Source organism: Chiloscyllium punctatum, chromosome 16 (assembly GCF_047496795.1).
Source record: "Chiloscyllium punctatum isolate Juve2018m chromosome 16, sChiPun1.3, whole genome shotgun sequence".
NCBI lineage: Eukaryota > Metazoa > Chordata > Chondrichthyes > Orectolobiformes > Hemiscylliidae > Chiloscyllium > Chiloscyllium punctatum.
The window spans coordinates 99,107,813-99,128,012 of record NC_092754.1 but is presented as its reverse complement, the minus strand read 5'-3'; positions in this window follow the sequence as shown (position 1 = coordinate 99,128,012).

Below are 20,200 nucleotides of genomic sequence, written 5' to 3'. Positions count from 1 at the left end.
CCCCATCAAACACTCCTCCTGTCTCTGGCTGTCCCACTCCCTCCCTGTCCCCCACTCTCCCCCTTCCCATGTAGACCCACAGGTCCTGGGCTGGAGGATATGGTCTCTCTCCTCACTTTCTCCATCCCCACTCTCTTCATGTCTCTTTCTCTCTTTTTGTAACCCTCCCCTTCTCTTTTGCTTGATTTGAGACTCAATGAGGAAAGTAATTTATGTCCCTTACACTCACCCCCTCCCCACAGTCGGGGTAAAACCAGGAAGAGACCAAAGAAAGGTTGATCCCCGGCATTAACTGTACTGCATCCAGCGACAAAGAGACAAACTCTTCTCAATGCACCTTCCCCAGTCACTGGGACAGAGCAGAGAGGTCCAGGGAGAAAGAGGAAGAGAAACTACAAGAGATAAAGAGAGATGAACAGACAGACAGTGAAAGGGAGGGAGAGAACAAGAGAAAGACAGGCAGACAGAGGGAGGGAGAGAAGGCGAGAAGAACTGAAAGTGAGCAGGAGAGAGGCAGAGAGAGAAAGGGGGGAGAGAGAGAGTAAAATCCCAGGAAGAGAAATACAATGTCAGACAGATACAAGGTGAAAAAGGGAAGGCGAAGACATGGAGAGAAGGCCAGATAGACAACAAGAGAGAAAAACCAGGGAGAGATAGAGGACAGAGTGATAGGGAGGAGTTGCAGCAGCAGAGTGATAGTGCTGAGAGAGTTTGGTGGTGGTGGGGGGTCTGCGGCGATGCAGCCAGAATGATGTACAGACAAGAATAGCAAGATCCCACAGAGCTGAGAGAAAGTTGCAGAAAGAGATGAGCAAGATGTTGGTTTTGTAAAAGATTGAATGATTTAGCATTCCTGAAAAACATGGTGCGGTGACAAAGTGGCAGTGTGTTGAAAGAAGGGAATATACAGGGAAATGTCAACAGGGCAGAGATATGAAGGATGTTGTGAGATAGGGATTGAAGGAAATATGTGGGGGGGACAGCTGGGAACACAGAAATATACACGAGAGCTCTCATGGAAGTGGGAAGCAGTGAGATCGGTGGGATCAGACTGTGCAGCTGCCCCCTCTCTAGCATTTTGCGCCTTTGTCTCTCCTTAGTGTAGAGCTCACCCCTTGTGGTAAAATTCCCAGAAACAGTCTGAATTCGTGTGTGTGTGTGTGCATTTGCGTGTCTGTGTCTGTGTGTGCGTGTGCACCTGTATGCGTGTGTGTGTGCGTGTGTTCACTCTCTCTGGTTCCAGCTTCTGTCTGATGATTCCTTATAGCAGAATAATTTGATTCTCTCTGTCTTTGCACTGTCCTGGTTTCAGCTCCCAAATCAAATGCTAAATCATTCACGATCCTATTGAATATTAGAGCAGGCTCGAGGGGCTGAATGGTCTCCTCCTGTTCCTATTTCGGATGGTCTTATGTTCTTAACACTACCTCCCAGCTCTTGGCCCCCACACTGGAGGTTATGACTCCACAAGGCCCTGATCTGTAGAGTGCTGCACTCTTCCGTGAGTCTCGGAGGGAACCAGCCTTATTTGGAATGGAGTTGCAGCCTTTCAGTAAGAAGTGAAATCTCATTGAGATTCCCCTCAGTCTCTCATTGTAAGGTGGAGCAGGCCAGTCTTGGGGAAGCAAACAGCAGCTCCATTTCAGAAGGCCACGTGGGAGGGGCTTGTTTCCTTCATCAGCTTACTCTGCTCTCCTTTCTGGGTTAGGGTGGGGGCCGAATGGCCTTGCTCGTGGCTCCTATTGAGGTGCAGGCTGGCAATGATTGGGTTATACAGAGCGTGGGCCTGAGTGAGGTCGGTTGGCTCAGTTGGCTTACCACACTAGCTGAAGTTACTCTGAAGGACTCTCCTTCCCAACCTGTCCCCTCAGCTGGGCCATGGTGACACTCTGATTAAATCCCCACCAGACACCGGTCTCTAATGAGGAGTTGTCCAATGCTCTGGTAAGACTATGGTGACATTACATTGGTTTGTACCTGGGGGACTGTGTGCAGGACTAGATACTGCATTTCCAGAGGGATGTTAGTGTGTGGGGAGGTTTACTGGATGAATCCCCACCGGAATGAACAGCACTCTCTTTCCTCCAGTTAAGACACTCTTGCAGCTTTTGTGTCTTTGGAGACACAAGGACCAATTCACATGAAACAGCAGCTGGATTTTATATTCATGGGCACCTGATAAGATTGGCTAGTTTACACACACTCGCTCTCACACACACATACGCACACAGACACACGCTCCCTCAAACACACACAGACACACCCTCACACACACATACACATAGGCACAACTCTCTCTCACACACACAGGCACACTCACACACACACATACACACAGACACACGCTCCCTCAAACACACACAGACACAGACTCAGACACACATACACATAGGCACAACTCTCTCACACACACATACACAGACACACTCACACACACAGACACAATCTCTCTCTCACACATACACACAGACACACTCTCTTTTTCAGACGCACACAGGCACACTATCTCTCTCTCACAAACACACATAGAACACACTCACAAACGCAGACACTCTCTCTCTATCAGACACACAGGCACACTATGTCTCTCTCACAAACACACATAGACACACACTCACACACACAGACACACTCTCTCACACACATATACACACACTCTCTCTCACATGCACACACTCTCACTCTCTCACATACACAGACTCTCTCTCTCACACATGCACACACACTTTCTCTCACTCACATACACACAGACACTCTATCTCACACACATGCACACAGGCACACACTCTCTCACACACACATACACACAGACACATGCTCCCTCAAACACACACAGACACACTCTCACACACACATATGTGGAACTTGTTCAAGGAGCAACTATTGAGTGTCCTTGATAAGTACGTACCTACCAGACAGGGAGGAAAGGGTCGTGTGAGGGAACCGTGGTTTAATAGGGAATTGGAATCTCTTGTTAAATGGAAGAGGGCGGCCTTTGTAAAGATGAGGCGTGATGGTTCAATAGGGGCGATTGAGAGTTATAAGGTAGCCCGGAAGGACCTGAAGAGAGAGCTAAGAGCAGCAAGGAGGGGACATGAAAGGTCCTTAGTTGGTAGGATTAGGGAAAACCCTAAGGCTTTCTATAGGTATGTTAGGAATAAAAGAATGACTAGGGTAGGAATAGGTCCAATCAAGGATAGTAATGGGAAGCTGCGTGTGGAGGCTGAAGAGATTGGGGAAGCACTGAATGAATACTTTTCGTCAGTATTCACTCAGGAACAGGACATTGTTGTCGATATGAATACTGAGGCACGAATAAGTAGAATGGATGGCTTTGAGATATGTAGAGAAGAGGTGTTGGAAATTCTGGCAAGGGTGAAAATAGATAAGTCCCCTGGGCCTGATGGCATTTATCCTAGGATTCTCTGGGAAGCAAGGGAGGAGATTGCAGAGCCATTGGCCTTGATTTTTGTGTCCTCTTTGTCTACAGGAGTAGTGCCAGAGGACTGGAAGCTAGCAAACGTGGTTCCCTTGTTCAAGAAGGGGAGTAGGGATAATCCTAGTAACTATAGGCCAGTGAGTCTCACTTCTGTTGTGGGCAAAGTCTTAGAGAGAATTGTAAGGGATAGGATTTATGCACATCTGGATAAGAATGATGTGATAAAGGATAGTCAGCATAGTTTTGTGAAGGGCAGGTCGTGCCTCACAAACCTTATTGAATTCTTTGAGAAGGTGACTAAGGAGGTAGATGAGGGGAAAGCGGTAGATGTGGTATATATGGATTTTAGTAAGGCGTTTGATAAGGTCCCCCATGGTAGGCTACTGCAGAAAATACAGAGATATGGCATTGAGGGTGAGTTGGAGGTTTGGATTAGGAATTGGCTGGCTGGAAGAAGACAGAGGGTAGTAGTTGATGACAAAGGTTCATCTTGGAGTGCCGTCACTAGCGGTGTTCCGCAAGGATCTGTTTTGGGACCATTGCTGTTTGTCATTTTTATAAATGACCTGGAGGAAGGGTTAGAAGGTTGGGTGAGCAAGTTTGCAGATGATACGAAAGTCGGAGGAGTTGTAGACAGTGAGGAAGGATGTGGCAGGTTACAGCGGGATATAGAGAAGCTGCAGAGCTGGGCAGAAAGGTGGCAAATAGAGTTCAATGTAGCTAAGTGAGACGTGATTCACTTTGGTAAGAGTAATAAAAAGATGGGGTACTGGGCTAATGGTCGGATACTTGGTAGTGTGGAAGAGCAGAGGGATCTTGGTGTCCATGTACACAGATCTCTGAAAGTTGCCACCCAGGTAAATAGTGCAGTGAAGAAGGCATAAGGCGTACTGGCTTTTATTGGTAGAGGAATTGAGTTCCGGAGTCCTGAGGTCATGCTGCAGTTGTATAAGACTCTGGTGCGGCCGCATCTGGAATATTGTGTGCAGTTTTGGTCGCCATACTATAGGAAGGATGTGGAGGTACTGGAACGGGTGCAGAGGAAGTTCACCAGGATGTTGCCTGGTATGGTAGGAAGATCCTATGAGGAAAGGCTGAGGCACTTGGGGTTGTTTTCATTGGAGAAAAGAAGGTTTAGGGGTGACTTGATAGAGGTGTACAAGATGATTAGGGGGTTAGATCGGGTTGACAGTGAGAACCTTTTTCCACGTATGGAGTCAGCTATTACAAGGGGGCATAGCTTTAAATTAAGGGGGGGTAGCTATTGGACTGATGTTAGGGGTAGGTTCTTCACTCAGCGAGTCGTAAGTTCATGGAATGCCCTGCCAGTAGCAGTAGTGGACTCTCCCTCTTTATGGGTATTTAAGCGGGCATTGGATAGGTATATGGAGGATAGTGGCTTAGTGTAGGTTAGGTGTGCTTTGATCGGCGCAACATCGAGGGCCGAAGGGCCTGTACTGCGCTGTAATGTTCTATGTTCTATGTTCTATACACACTCTCTCTCTCACACACACACGTGGACACACACTCTCTCATACACACACTCACAGACACACTCTCTCTCACACACACTCTCACTCACACACTCTCACACACCGTTTCTTACACACTCAGACATGCACACTCTTTCTCTTACGCATTCTCTCACACACACACTCTCACACACACAAACACACTCATTCTCCCATACACATGCACATAGACACACTCTCTCACACACACATACACACACTCTCTCTCACGCACATACACAGTCCTTCTCACACACAGACACATTGTCACACACAGACACACAGACACAATCTCTCACACCGACCTCTCTCACACACAGACAGACACACTCTCTCACACATACACACAGACACACACACCCTCAAACACACACACAGACACACACTTCCACATAAACACATGCTTTCTCTCTGACTGTCTCACATACAGACACACAGAGATACACATGCATCCACTCTGTCACACACACAAACACGGGCAGTATCTTTCCCTCTCTCTCTCTCTCTCTCTCTCTCTCTCACACACACACACACAGCTGTAAAGGCATGGTTGAGGTATTGCTGGAGAAATGATTTCTCTGAGGACTGAACCTTGATCTCACATGATGGCTGCTCCAGGGAGACAGACAGTAGCTACAGATGACTTGTTGGATCTTCCTGTGCACCACCTCTTACATCGACAGCGTTACTCTGTTTGGGTGCCTGCTTTTCTAAAACGTCTCTAAGCAACAAGTGACAATAGATTGAGGAAAGTTTTCCCCCAAACCTTGTTTCAGACACATCCTGATGTTATTTTTCACTGATTGTTTAAAATGATCTGAATGTTCTGAAATGGGGAGTGGCTTCCATTTCAAATTACAACACCAGAGTGCCTCGGGGAATTGCATCTATTCCTTTCTACCCTCTGCACTCTGTACCGCCAGATAGTTCTCCCTCAGTACCTCAGAAGGTGCTCTCTCAATACCTCAGAAAGTGCTCCCTCAATACCGAAGAAAGCATCACTTTGTTGTGTTTAACACCCAAAACCCCTCAGACAGTAGCTCCACAAAACATTCACATCCTCAACATTTCAGGATGCAGCCCAGGTCCCCAACTCAGACCACGTTCAAAAACCTTCAGACTGGAAGGTCTCAAATCCACCCCTGTCCAAGATTGGAGCCCAGGTCCCCAGAACATTACTTGTCTCTCTGGATTAATTTTAGAATTCCTATAGTGTAGAAGCAAGCCATTCCGTCCATTGGCTCCACACTGAACAGCATTACACCCAGACTCACATCCTCTACTCTATCCCTGTAATGCTGCATTTCCCATGGCATCTTTGTGCTGTGGGAGGAAACTGGATCACCTGGAGGGGACCCGCACAGATACAGAGAGAATGTGTAACCTCCACACAGACAGTCACCGGGAGTTAGAATCAAACCACTGAGGCAACGTGCTGTCCTCTCTCCTTGCATGCCATCTCATCTAACCTTTTACTAAGCAACCTCCCATGTGAAACCTTCACATCTGTCTCCTTGGTCATCCGTTCAAAAGCTTTATCAAGTTGGACACATTATTTCCACAAACAAAGCCATGCTGACCATCTCTAATCAACTCTTGCTTTTCCAAATGCATATAAATTGTCTCTCAGAATGCCCTCCAACAGCTTACCCACCACTGCCATCAGGCTCACAGCTCCATAGTTCAATGGCTGTTCCTTGCAGCCTTACTTCAATAATGGCACATCATTAATCACCCTCCAGTCTTCAGGCACCTCACCCGTTGTCACTGATCAGTCCATCTGACACGGCCATCTACATCCTTCTGTAACCTAAGGCTATCATCCTCAGTATTTATCACCCCAGTAATCTTCATATCATTCATGAACCCACTGATTAACCCTTCACCATTCAAATCTAAATCGTTTCTATCAACCACATCAGCAAGACCCCAACAGTGAAACATGAACGGACAGAGATTTCTAACTGGGCCATTATTGTCTGCTTCCTCCCACTCAGCATTCTGCGCCAAATTCCTTGGATCTTGAGTTTTTATGTTCACTATCAGTTTCCAATATGGATCCTGATAAAAGCCTTACTAACCTCCAAGCAGGCGACCGGAAAGTATTGCCCTTATTTACACATGGGGTCATCTCCTTAAAAAGTGCAATCCCATTGGTCAGACCCGAGCTCCCCTTAATACAACCATTCTGACTGTTCTTCATGAACTCCAGTCTCTTTAAATGCTGATTAATTCTATCTCCCAAAATTGCTTCCAACAGACACTCGACCATGATATTAGCCTGACTGGCTTGTAGCTGCCTGATATATCTCATGCTCCTTCTTGAATAACAGTGCCACATGGTCAGTCCGACGACACCTCTCCTGTGGCCAGAGGGGATTTGAAAATGTTTGCAAGTGCACCTGCTCCTTCCTCCATCACCTCATTCGGTTAGCTGAGATACATTTCCACCGTCTTTGGGGATTTATTGGGTTGTAAGAAGGCCCGTCCACTCAGAACCATCTCTCTCTATATATATGCTCATTCATTTAATTGTATCACAGAGCATCTCCATGATTTCATATCAACCCTGTCCCAATGAGCATTGACAAAATGCATCCATTCACTGTAGCCTCTGGGTCCATGCACAAATTCTCACTGTGTTCCACAACCTACTCTTTCTCTCATTATCAATTCACCCGTAATGTCACTGTAAGGTACTTTCAGATTTTTATTTCACCTCTTAGCACTCCTCTCTCCCCGGCAATTAGCCTGCGATACGATTTGGAGGAGTATGGGATGTCATTCTGGATGTGGAGTAGCATTGGGAAGCCCAGAAATAAGGGACACACGACTGTGCTGAGTGTGGGGCAGTGGGATTCATTTGGGATGAGCACACGGAAGCTGAGGAATAAACCTCAGCCCTGCAGCATGAAAATATCCCTTTGAGCTGGCAGGTCAGTCACACGTAACGAAAACTTGATCCCTGGGAAAAGAGGGTGGTAACCAAATGAAGACGGTCTGTTTGAACGCAGTCTCTGGAATCTGGACGTGGGAATCATTGCTGAGCAGGGTATGAAGGACGCAAAGGCAGAAATGTACTGAACAATTTCAGATATTCCTCGTTGATCACAAGACATGGGAGCAGAAATTAGGTATTTCAGCCCATCTGATAGTGTGGCACTCCCTCAGTGCTGACTCTCTGACAGTGCAGCGCTCCCTCATTACTGACCTTCTCACAGTGCAGCACTGCCCCCAGATTGATCCTCTGACATTGCGGCAATCACCCATTACTGACCCCCTGATAGCGCAGCACTCCATCAGTAGTATCCTCTGACAGTGCAGCACTCCCTCAGTACTTACCCTCTAACAGTGCGGCACTCCTTCAGTAATGACCCTCTGACAGTGCAGCATTCCCTCAGTACTGACCCACCGACAGTACGGCACACCCGCAGTGCTGAATCTCTGACAGTGCAGCCCTCCCTCAAACTGACCCTCTGATAGTCCAGCATTCCCTCAGAACTGACCCTCTGACAGTGCCGACACTCCCTCAGTACTGACCCTCTGACAGTGCAGCAATCCCTCAGTACTGATCCTCTCACAGTGCGGCGCTCCCTCAGGACTGACCCTCTGACAGTGCAGCTCTCCCTCAGTAATGACCCTCTCACAGTGTTTCAATCCCTGAGTACTGACCCTCTCACAGTGCGGCGGTCCCTCAGTACTGACCCTCTGACAGTGCATCTCTCCCTCAGTACCGACCCTCTGACAGCGCGGTGCTCCCTCAGTACTAACCCTCCAACAATGCAGATCTCAATAGTACAGACCCTCTGACAGTGCAGCACTTCCTCAGTACTGACCCTCTGACAGTGCAGCACTCCCTCATTACTGACCCTCTGACAGTGCAGCACTCCCTCAGTACTGACCTTCTGGCATTGCAGCACTCCCTCAGTACTGACCCTCTGACAGTGCAGCACTCCCTCTGTACAGACCCTCTGACTGTGCAGCACTTCCTCAGTACTGACCCTCTGACAGTGCAGCACTACCCTCAGTACTGACCCTCTGACAGTGCAGCACTCCCTCAGTACTGACCCGCTGACAGTGCAGCACTCCCTTGATACTGGCCCTCTGACAGTGCAACTCTCCCTCAGTACTTTTCCTATGACACTGCAGCACTCCCTCAGTACTGACCCTCTGACAATGAAGCATTGCACGTATACTGACCTTCCCACAGTGTGGCACACCTTCATACTGACTTTCAGAAAATGCGGCGCATTCTCTGATCATTCAGTACTTCCTCAGAACTGACCCTGTGACACTGCAACAGCCCCTTGGCCCTGCGCCCCTGACGGCGCTGCAATCCCTCAGTACTGACTCTCTGACAGTGCAGCACTCTCTTTTTACTGACATTTCTACAGTGTGGCATTCCCTCAGTACTGACCCTCCGACAATGTAGCACTCCCTCAATACAGATGCTCTTACAGTGCAGCTCTCCCTCAGTACTGACCCTCTGAAACAACACTCCCTCAGAACTGACACACTGACTGTGTAGCACTCCCTCAGTTATGACCCTTTGAGTGTGTATCACTCTCTCAGTACTGACCCTCTGGCAATGCAGCAATATCTCAGGACTGACTGTTTGACACATAGTGTGGTGGTCCCTCAGTACTGAACCCCTCACATCGCGGTGATCCCTCAGTACTAATCCACTCAGAGTGCGGTGCTCCCTCAGTTCTAACCCTTTCACAGTGCAGCGCTCCCTCAGGAGTAACCCTCTCACAGTGCGACACTCTGACAGCATGGCCATCCATTAGTACTGACCGTCAGAGAGTGTGCACTTCACCATTACTGACCCTCTCACTGCAAAGCAATCCCTCCGTCCTGAACCTCTGACAATGCTGCACTGCCTCCACACTGATCCTGTGACAATGCTGCACTCCCTCCACACTGATCCTCTGACAATGCTACACTCCCTCCACACTGATCCTCTGACAATGCTGCACTCCCTCCACACTGATCCTCTGACAATGCTGCACTCCCTCCACACTGACCCTCTGACAATGCTGCACTCACTCCACACTGATCCTCTGACAATGCTGCACTCCCTCCACACTGACCCTCAGACAATGCTGCACTCACTCCACACTGATCCTCTGACAATGCTGCACTCCCTCCGTACTGATCCTCTGACAATGCTGCACTCCTTCCATACTGATCCTCTGATAGTGATGCACTCCCTCAGTAGTGACTCTCTGACACTGTGGAAGTGGCCCTATACTGACCCTCCGACAGTAGGGCCCAATCTCAGGTCAAAACCTCTGACAGTACAGCACTCCATCATCACTGACCATCTTACAGTACAACACTGCCACATTACTAACCCTCTGACAGTACAGCACTCCCTCATACTGACCCTCTGACAGTGCAGCACTCCCTCAGTACTGACCCTCTGACAGTGCAGCACTCCCTCAGTACTGACCCTCTGATAGTGCAGCACTCCCTCAGGGCTTCATGATAATTTCAGATATGTTAGAGATTGAACCAACAATGATGGCATCATGAACCTGTTAGCTGATGTAACTGACCCCCCCTTTGTAGCAGAGTGATTCAATCCCTCTGACAGTGCAGCACTCCCTCAGTGTTGACCCTCCGACAGTGCAGCACTCCCTCAGTACTGACCCTCTGGCAGAGCTGCCCTCCCTCAGTTCTGACCCTCTGACAGTGCAGCACTCCCTCAGTACTGACCCTCTGACAGTGCAGCACTCCCTCAGGGCTTCATGATAATTTCAGATATGATAGAGATTGAACCAACAATGTTGGCATCATGAACCTGTTAGCTGATGTAACTGACCCCCCTTTGTAGCAGAGTGATTCAATCCCTCTGACAGTGCAGCACTCCCTCAGTGTTGACCTTCTGACAGTGCAGCACTCCCTCAGTGTTGACCCTCCGACAGTGCAGCACTCCCTCAGTACTGACCCTCTGGCAGAGCTGCACTCCCTCAGTACTGACCCTCTGACAGTGCAGCACTCCCTCAGTGTTGACCCTCCGACAGTGCAGCACTCCCTCACTACTGACCCTCTGGCAGAGCTGCACTCCCTCAGTACTGACCCTCTGACAGTGCAGCACTCCCTCAGTGTTGACCTTCTGACAGTGCAGCACTCCCTCAGCACTGACCCTCTTTTTTTTCTATTTCATAGAGTCGTGTGGAAATTTGGAGACATAGGGTTTGCAGATTCTGAGGAAGCATGAGAGAGACACACAAACCAAACCCTGTCTGAAACTCTCTGCAATTGACTATTCAGAGGCACAGAGTCACAGAGGTTCACAGCTTGGAAACAAACCCTCCTGTCCAACTCGTCCATACCAACTAGATATTCTCATCTCATTTCATTCCATTTGCTAGCACTTGGCTGATATCCCTCTAAACCCTTCCTATTCACAAACTCATCCTGATGCCTTTTAAATGTTGCAATTACACCAGCCTCCATCACTTCCTCTGGCAGCTACCTGCATGCCATTGAATAAGTGCTCAAACATTCACACTGTCGATACAAACTCTAATAAACACCAACCTACGAAAGGCTAGCATTGTCATTTTCAACAACCCTTAGCTTCTTCATTACGCTGTTTTGAACAGAGGTAAAGAAACAGAGTTAGTAACCATCAACCGTGACCCTGTTATAAAACTTAATTTCAAATATGGCTTGAATGTGATTCCCACACCCTCTAATACTTACCTGGAAGGTGGGGATGGGGTGTAATCTCCTGCGGCAGTCCTTGGGTGTCCCACAGTGATGTTAGGGAGGGAGCTCCAGGAGTTTGACCTGAACCATGCAAAAAGCTCTCTTACTGGAGTGCCTTTTTAAAGTTGGGAAGTAATTATAGACCAGGAGGATTCGAGAGCTGCTGTCTTGTCAGAGAGAGAGGCCTGGTGGGTCACACACCTCAGGTAAGGTCAGGTATCATCCCTATAATGATAGAAGGTCCTATGTATTTGAGTCACAGAGGAACTGTTGTATATCCCTGATATAGGAAGTAACTTACTCGGGAGAGATTTAATTACCCTTTTAGGACTGGAGACTTGAGTTCAGGAAAAAGAATAAGTTGTACAAATGGCAATGTTGTATGGGCTAGAGAAGGGAATCGTGGAAAAATACATATCCCTCCCCTAGAAATAAGTTTGAAAAGGAAAGGGAACGTTGTCTATATGCTACAGTATCCCATTTCCATAGAAGTTAAACGAGGAGTGCAGCCAGGCACTGCGGGACTAGAGATGGACTGTTGAGCCATGTATGTCTCCTTATAATATCCGAATTCTACCAGTGCGAAAATCCGATGGAACTTATCGTTTGGTGGAGGATTTGAGAATATTGAATCAAATAGAACAGGTCAGGCAACCAGTGGTGCCTAATCCCTGTTATGTTATTAAGTAAGATCCCTCATGACCACAAATGGTTTAGTGTGATAGGTTTAAAGGAAGCCTTTTGGGCTTGTACCTTGGTGGAGGAAAATAGGAATTTGTTTGTATTTGAATGGGAAGAACCCAAGATAGGACGGAAACAGCAATACCGGTGGATCGTGCTCCCCCAGGGGTGTACGGAATCCCGGAATTTATTTGGACATTTGTTAGAACAAATATTGGAGAAATTTAGCAGCTTCAAGGGAACTACCCTGTTGCAGTATTTACACGACCTCTTAGTAACAGGAAAATGAAAAAAGAGTAGTTGAAGCCACGAACAAATTATTGTGTTTCCTGGGGCAGCAGGGACTGCGAGTATCTAAAAACAAACTACAATATGTGGAGCGAGAAGTGAAATACTTGGGACATTTAGTTAGTGAGGGAAAGCGAAAGATAAGCCCAGAACGGATAGAGGGAATAGTGGGGATGCTGCTGCCCAGAACTAAACGGGAATTTAGTATTATTTTGGATTTAACGGGATATTGAAGATTGTGGATTGATTCTTATGCTCAAAAGACGAATAAATTATATCTCAAACTATTGGAGGAGGAACCAAAGTGTCTGATATGGAAAGATGAAGAAAAAGAACTATTGAGGAATGCATAAGAGATCTGATCCATGCTCCCGTGTTAGCCTTACCTTCTCTAGATAAACCTTTACACCTCTTTGCTACCGTAGATAAGGGAGCGTATCTGGGAGTATTAATCCAGAGGTGGGGAGGAATGAAACAGCCAGTAGCATATCTTTCGAAGCTATTGGATCCAGTATCCCGGGGGTGGCCTGAGTGTGTGCAGGCCGTGGCTGCCACCGCACTGTTGATGGAGGAAAGCAGGAAGCTTACATTTAGGGGAGCCCTAATAGTAAACACCGCACACCAAGTGAGAACAATCCTCAACCAAAAAGCTGGGCGATTGTTGACAGACTCGCGGGTTTTGAAATATCAGGCAATATTAACAGAAAAGGATCATCTAGTGTTGGTCACGGACAATTGTTTAAATCCAGCTGCCTTTCTTTGGAAAGGGGAAGGAGACTCTCCTCAGAATCCAGAGCACAACTGCCTTGACATTATAGAATACCAAACTAAGGTCCGCATGGACCTGAGAGATGTTCCACTTTATGCAGGAGCCTGTCTTTTTATAGACGGATCTTCCCATGTGACTGAAGGGAAAAGACATCATGGGTATGCAGTTGTAGATGGGACGAAATGTCGTGTGGTAGAGGCAGGAAGGTTGCCGAAGGAGTGGTCAGCTCAGACCTGCGAACTTTATGCATTGGGAAGAGCACTGAGGGCGTTAGAAAATAAAGAGGGAGCGGTATACATTAACTGTAAATATTCATTTGGTGTTGTGCACACTTTTGGAAAGATATGGCAGGACAGACGATTGTTCAATTGCCGGGGGAAGGAATTAGCACATGAGGAGTTGATTAAACGGGTCTTGAGGTCTCTATTACTCCGCTGAGAAATAGTGGTAGTGCATGTAAATGGTCATCAGAAAGGAAATGAACTGGAAGTTAGGGGTAATATTTTAGCCGATGAAGTGGCTAAGGAAACAGGCCTGGACCCAAAAGGAGTGGTGATTCATTGTCTAATACCTACTTTCCCGATCCTCCGGAAGCTTCTATATTTACTGAAATAGAGGAAAAACAATTTCGGGACTGCAAAGTCAGCAGACGGTCATTGGATGTAACCTGATAGAAGGGAAAAGCTAAACAAAATGATGATGGGAGAAATTATGGCTGTCCTACATCAAGGCAGCCTTTGGGGAGTACAAGCAATGTGTGACTTAGTTCTGAGGGAAGATGGATGTAAAGGTATTTATACAGTTGCTAAACAAATATGTGAGGGATGTTTAATATGCACAAAGGTAATTAAGAATTTTCTTGTGAAAACAGACCCCGGGAGGAAGAGACCCGGGATTGAGACAGTTCCAGAGTATACAAGTAGATTATACTGAACTACCCAGAGTAGGAAGAATAAAATATATGCTGGTCATAGTAGATCATCTCTCTTGTTGGTTGAGGCATATCCCCTAGCTACCGCTGCTGCGGGTGGGGTGTCTACAACAATATTAGTGCACATAATTTCCCGATATGGGCTAGTGAACCGTATAGATTCCGACCAAGGAACTCACTTTACCTCTGAAGTGTTACGGGGATAATGAAAGTGTTGGGAATTTCCTGGGCGTTCCATCCTCCATGGCACCCACCATCATCAGGAAGGGTTTTGAGACTGAACCAAACAGTCAAACGCCAGTTCTCTAAATTGATAATAGAAACCAGACTCCCTTGGACCAAATGTTTAGCTATAGCTCTCTTGCGAGTACGAACAGCCCCAAGGAAAGATTTGGGACTATCCCCATATGAAATCTTATTTGGATTACCTTATCTGGGAATGAATTGATAATTGCAAATTCACGAAACTAAAGACTTGGTCTTAAAGAAGTATATACTGGGCTTGTCCTCCTCTTTGTCTTTCCTCAGGAAACACGGTTTCTTGGCACAGACTCCGCCCCTTGAATTTGCCATTCATCCCATTGAGATTGGGTCTTAGTAAAATCATGGACAGAGACTAAATTGCAGCCGGACTGGGAACGGCCATATCAGGCTCTTTTGATGACCGAAACGGCAATAAGGACGGCGGAGAAAGGCTGGGATCAAAGGGCCAGTGGAATCTTCAGTCGAGGAAGAAGTCTGGACAGCCAAATCAATGCAATAACCGCTGACACTCAGGCTAAATAGAGTTTGAGTAACTGATTATACGTTTGCGACGCGGGCGCGAGATGGTTTCTGTAGGATTGTGGATTAAGTCTTTTCGTACTTCCGCACTATTTTTACAATACTGGGAATGCTTCGAGGTATGATGCAAGCCCTGTTAGTTTTGGAATGTTGTCAAATATCATTTTCGTTATAAACAGTTCCTGAGGCTGATAATTCACAAGCAATAGAGGCTGATGCATGCAGCTTAGTAAATTGTGGGGATGTAGATAATCAGAGACAGTACTGCAGCTCAGAGATACATCTTAATTGCTATGGGGAGAGCTTTGGGGATGTTACTTGGTATAATGGTCTCGTCACAGTATTCGAGGACCCCTTCAGACTAGCTCTCGATTGTCCCGATAACAAGTGTAGCCCAATATACCTAACGATGAAGAAAACCACATGGCATGGAGAAATTCTGCAGGGGAAGTGTGGTTGGAGGGCGCGCAGGGGGTGGGTGCGGCACCTATCAGGTACAATTAAATGTAACATTTGGGATAGAAATGAAAACAAACGGGAATGATTTCTCGGGCTGTTGTTTTCGAATTAGCGTAGGAAAGGGAAAACAAGCAGAACTACTGGATAATAAGGTACAACCTTTCACCTCTCCCGATGACCTTAAAGTAGTAAGAATTGTACAGGTAAAGGACTTAAAACAGACCATTGAAATAGAAACTGGGTACGGGGATGCAAATGCCTGGTTTGAATGGGTAAAGTATACTGCATAAAGTCTGAAGAAGAGCAATTGCTATGCATGTGCCTCCGGTCGGCCAGTGACCCAGGTGGTTCCATTTCCGCTCGGGTGGAAGGGAGACAGGAAGGGCATAAAATGTATGATACCCCTGTAGCAGGATAAGACTGCATGGAATGATATGAATTGTACCTCCCTATTTCTGACGTTCCATTCCTTGGTGAAGAAAGATTCAAAAGCCCTCCCTAAGATTTCAGCCGCAGTCGGAAATCACACGTTGTGTGTGCATGGACGAGGTACAAATCGGTCGAGAGATTTGTGGGAGCTGAAAGTATGTACAGAGGTTAAGAATGTCACCAAAATGAACAAGGTAGGGAACTACTCAGCACTAAATATTCCCCGAGCGGATCTATGGTGGTACTGTGGAGGCAAAATATTGAGACCCACCCGATCTCTGGATTGGAGAGGGATATTTGCAATTGTACAATTGGCAATTCCATTTACCCTGGCAGATGCCAAGGAAAAGATAGTAGGGAAAAAGGGAAGGAGTAAGAGATCACTCTTCGACACTTCTTTCGATGGCAGGATTTATATCGATTCTGTAGGAGTCTGTAGGGAGGTACTTGACGAGTTCAAGGCTCGTAACCAGATTGCAGCAGGCTTTGAGTCAGCTCTCTTCTGGTGGGTAACAATTAATAAAAATGTAGATTTGATAAATTACATTTTCTATCCTCAACAGCCATTTATAAATAATACAAAATATGTAGTTAAAGGAATATCCGAACAGCTTGATGCGACAAGTAGGATGGTATTGGAAAACAGAATGTCCCTTGAAATGATTTTAGCGGGGAAAGGGTATGTGTGTGTATGCAATGTAAGGAGGAAGCTGTTGGACCTTTATTGCTAATACCACTGCGCCTGATGGTTCAATTACTCAGGCCTTAAGTGGATTAACTATGTTATCAGAGGAAGGAGCTGAGAATTCGGGAGAAGACACATCTCGCACGGGATGGCTTGAATCATGCTTTGGAAAATGGAAGGGGGTGGTGGTTTCCATCCTTACTTCCCTGATAGGAGTAGTCGGGATATTGGTAGCCAATGGCTATTGTATCATACCCTGTATACGAAGATTCACCAAAAGACTGATTGAGACATCCTAAATGAAACAGATGCCCCTAAAAGAGAATCAGGCAGAGGAACTTTATCGATTAAAAATGAGGGGATGAGTGAGACCAAGATGGATGAAATCTCCAGAATGATGCTTGCGAATTTTGGGGACGATGCTTAAAAGAAAAATGCGGAAGGTAATAAATGGTAATTAAAGGAAAAGGGGGAAATTGTGAGATATAAGCAAAGTAGTGTTGCTTCTGCAATTATAATTACTTATGCAAGGTAAATGAACTCTCACCAGTGTGTAATTGTTTTAACCAAGAGCTGAGTCAACAAGAATGAAAACTATGTGAAGGATATATATAACTGATTTTGTATTAGCTAAAATGTGCATACCAGAATGAAACGTACCTGCAAACAATGGCAGATGTTACAGACAACGAGCTAAGGTGCTGTGAGGAAATAAGTTCAAGCCAGATTTGCTTTTACACACAGTAGTTATAAGCATCTGTTTCCCACTTCTGCAAAAAACAAAACAACAAACCCCAATTAAAAGGTCATAAGGATGAATATGTTTGGGGAAAGGGAGAAAATGTCACACGTGGGGGAATTAGATAGTTGTGAAGGAGGATATTCCTTTCAATGGACCACAGTATGATGCGGTCAAACAGCCAAATAAAACGTGTACTTTGTTGTGCACAAGGCCGAATAAGGCAAGGGATAAACAATAGTAATAGGCTAAAAGGTAAAAACAATAAGTGCAGATGCTGAAAACCAAATATTGGATTAGTGGTGCTGGAAGAGCACAACAGTTCAGGCAGCATCCAAAGAGCAGCGAAATCGACATTACGGGCAAAAGCCCTTCATCAGGAATAAAGGGCTTTTGCCCGAAACGTCGATTTCGCTGCTCCTTGGATGCTGCCTGAACTGCTGTGCTCTTCCAGCACCACTAATCCAATAGTAATGGGCACCGAGTTTAGAGTAGTGAATCCTATATAAGATACGTACTTGCTTAACTCTGGGTGTCTATTTCAGGCACCGCGCTTGCAAGCGGATAATAAACATACTGATTGCTTCAGATCTTGTCTCGGACTGACATTATTGAAGTGGGTGAGCTTCGTTTCTCATATCTCTGACATCTCCAGCTTTGCTTAGCTCTCTCTGAAATATCTCCAATTTTGCTTTCTTATCTCTGAAACATCAACAGCCTTCCTGTCCTCTCTCTGGAACATCTCAAGCCTTGCTTTCCAATCTATGTATCATATCGAACCATGCTTTACACTCTCAGTGACATCTGTAGATCTTCTTTCCTATCCCAAGAGCCTGTCCAGCGTTGCTTTCCTATCTCTGTTACATCTCCAGCTTTGCGTTCTGATCACGATAGCATTTCCAGCCTTTCTTTCTTATTTCTTTAAACTTTCCATCCTTGCTTTCTTATCTTTGCAACATCAGCAGTCTTCGTTTGTCTGTAACATCTTCAGCCACGCTTACCTCTCTCTGTATCATCTCCAGGCTTGCATTCCTATCTCTGTAACATCTCCAGCCTTGCTTTCCTATCTCTGTGTTATCTTCAGACTTGTATTCCAATCTGAGAGGCTGCCCAGACTTGCTTTCCTATCTCTGTAACATGGCCAGCTTTGCTTTCCTATCTCTGTAGCATCTCCAGCATTGCGTTCCGATCACTATAACGTTTCCAGCCTTTCTATCTTATTTCTGGAGAATTTCCAGCCTTGCTTTCTTATCTTTGCAACATTACCAACCTTCCTTTCGTATCAATGTTGCATCGTCAGCATTGCATTACTATCCCGATAACATTTTCAGCCTGCTTTCCTATCTCTGTAACATCTCCAGCCTTGCATTCTTATCTTTGCAACGTCTCCAATATTGCTTTCGTTTCTCTGTAACATTTGCAGCCATGACTACCTCTCTCTGTAACATCTCTAACCTTGTCTTCCGATATTTCTATCATCTCCATCATTGTTTTCTAATCTCTGTGACATCTCTAGACGTGCTTTCCTATGCCTAGAGACTGGTCAGCCGTGCTTTCCCATCATGTAGCATGTCCAGCTTTGTTTCTCTATCTCTAACATCTCCAGCAGTGCGTTCCTATCACTATAACATTTCCAGGCATTGCTTTCCTATCCCTGTAAAATTTACAGTCTTGCTTTCTAATCTCAAAAATATCTCCAGCCTTGCTTTCCTATCTCTGTAACATCTCCAGTCTTGCATTCCTATCTCTGTGTTATCTTCAGCCTTGTATTCCTATCTCTACAGCCTGTCCAGCCTTGCCTTCTTATGTCTGTAACGTGGGCAGCCTTCCATTCCTATCTCTGCAACATCTCCAGCCTTGCAACCCTTTCTATGTCACATCTCGAGCATTGCTTTCCTATCACTATAACATTTCCAGCCTTGATTCCCCATCTCTGTAGAATTTCCAGCCTTGCTTTCTTATCTCTATAGCATCTCCAGCCTTGCTTTCCTGTCACTGAAAAAATAAACAGATTGCTGACTAATCTCTGTAACATCTCCAGCTTCACTTTCCTCTCCCTGTAACATCTCCAGCCTTGCATTCCTATCTCTTTATCATCATCCGCCTTGCATACCTATCTTTGTAACATCTCCAGCATTGCATTGCTATCACTATAACATTTTCAGCCTTGCTTTCCTGTTTCTGTAAAATTTTCAGCCTTGCTTCCTTGTCTCTGTAACATCTCTAGCCTTGCTATCCTATCACCGCAACAACTCCAGACTTCCTTTGCTGTCCCTGTCATATCTGGAGCCCTGCTTTTCTGTTTCTGAGACATCTCCAGCCTCGCCTTCCACTCTCTGGAACATCTCCAGCATTGTTTACTTATTTTTCAAACATTGACATTTCAGTCTTGCTTTCCTCTCTCTCTGTCACATCTCCAGCCTTGCTTGCCCATTCCTGCAACATCTCTAGCCTTGCTTTCCTGTCTCTGTGATATCTCCAGCCTTGTAATCCTATCTCTACAGCCTGTCCAGCATTGCTTTCTTATCTCTGTAAAATGACCACGCTTGCTTCCCTATCTCAGCAACATCTCCAGCAGAGCGTTCCCATCACTATAACATTTCTATCCTTTCATTCCTAATGCTGTAAAGTTTCTAACCTTGCATTCTTAACTTTGCAACATTTCCACTTTTGCTTTCCTTTATCTGTATCATCTCCAGCCTTGCCTTCCTCTCTCTGTAACACCTCCAGCCTTGCTTACCTCCCTCTGTAACATCTCCAAACTTG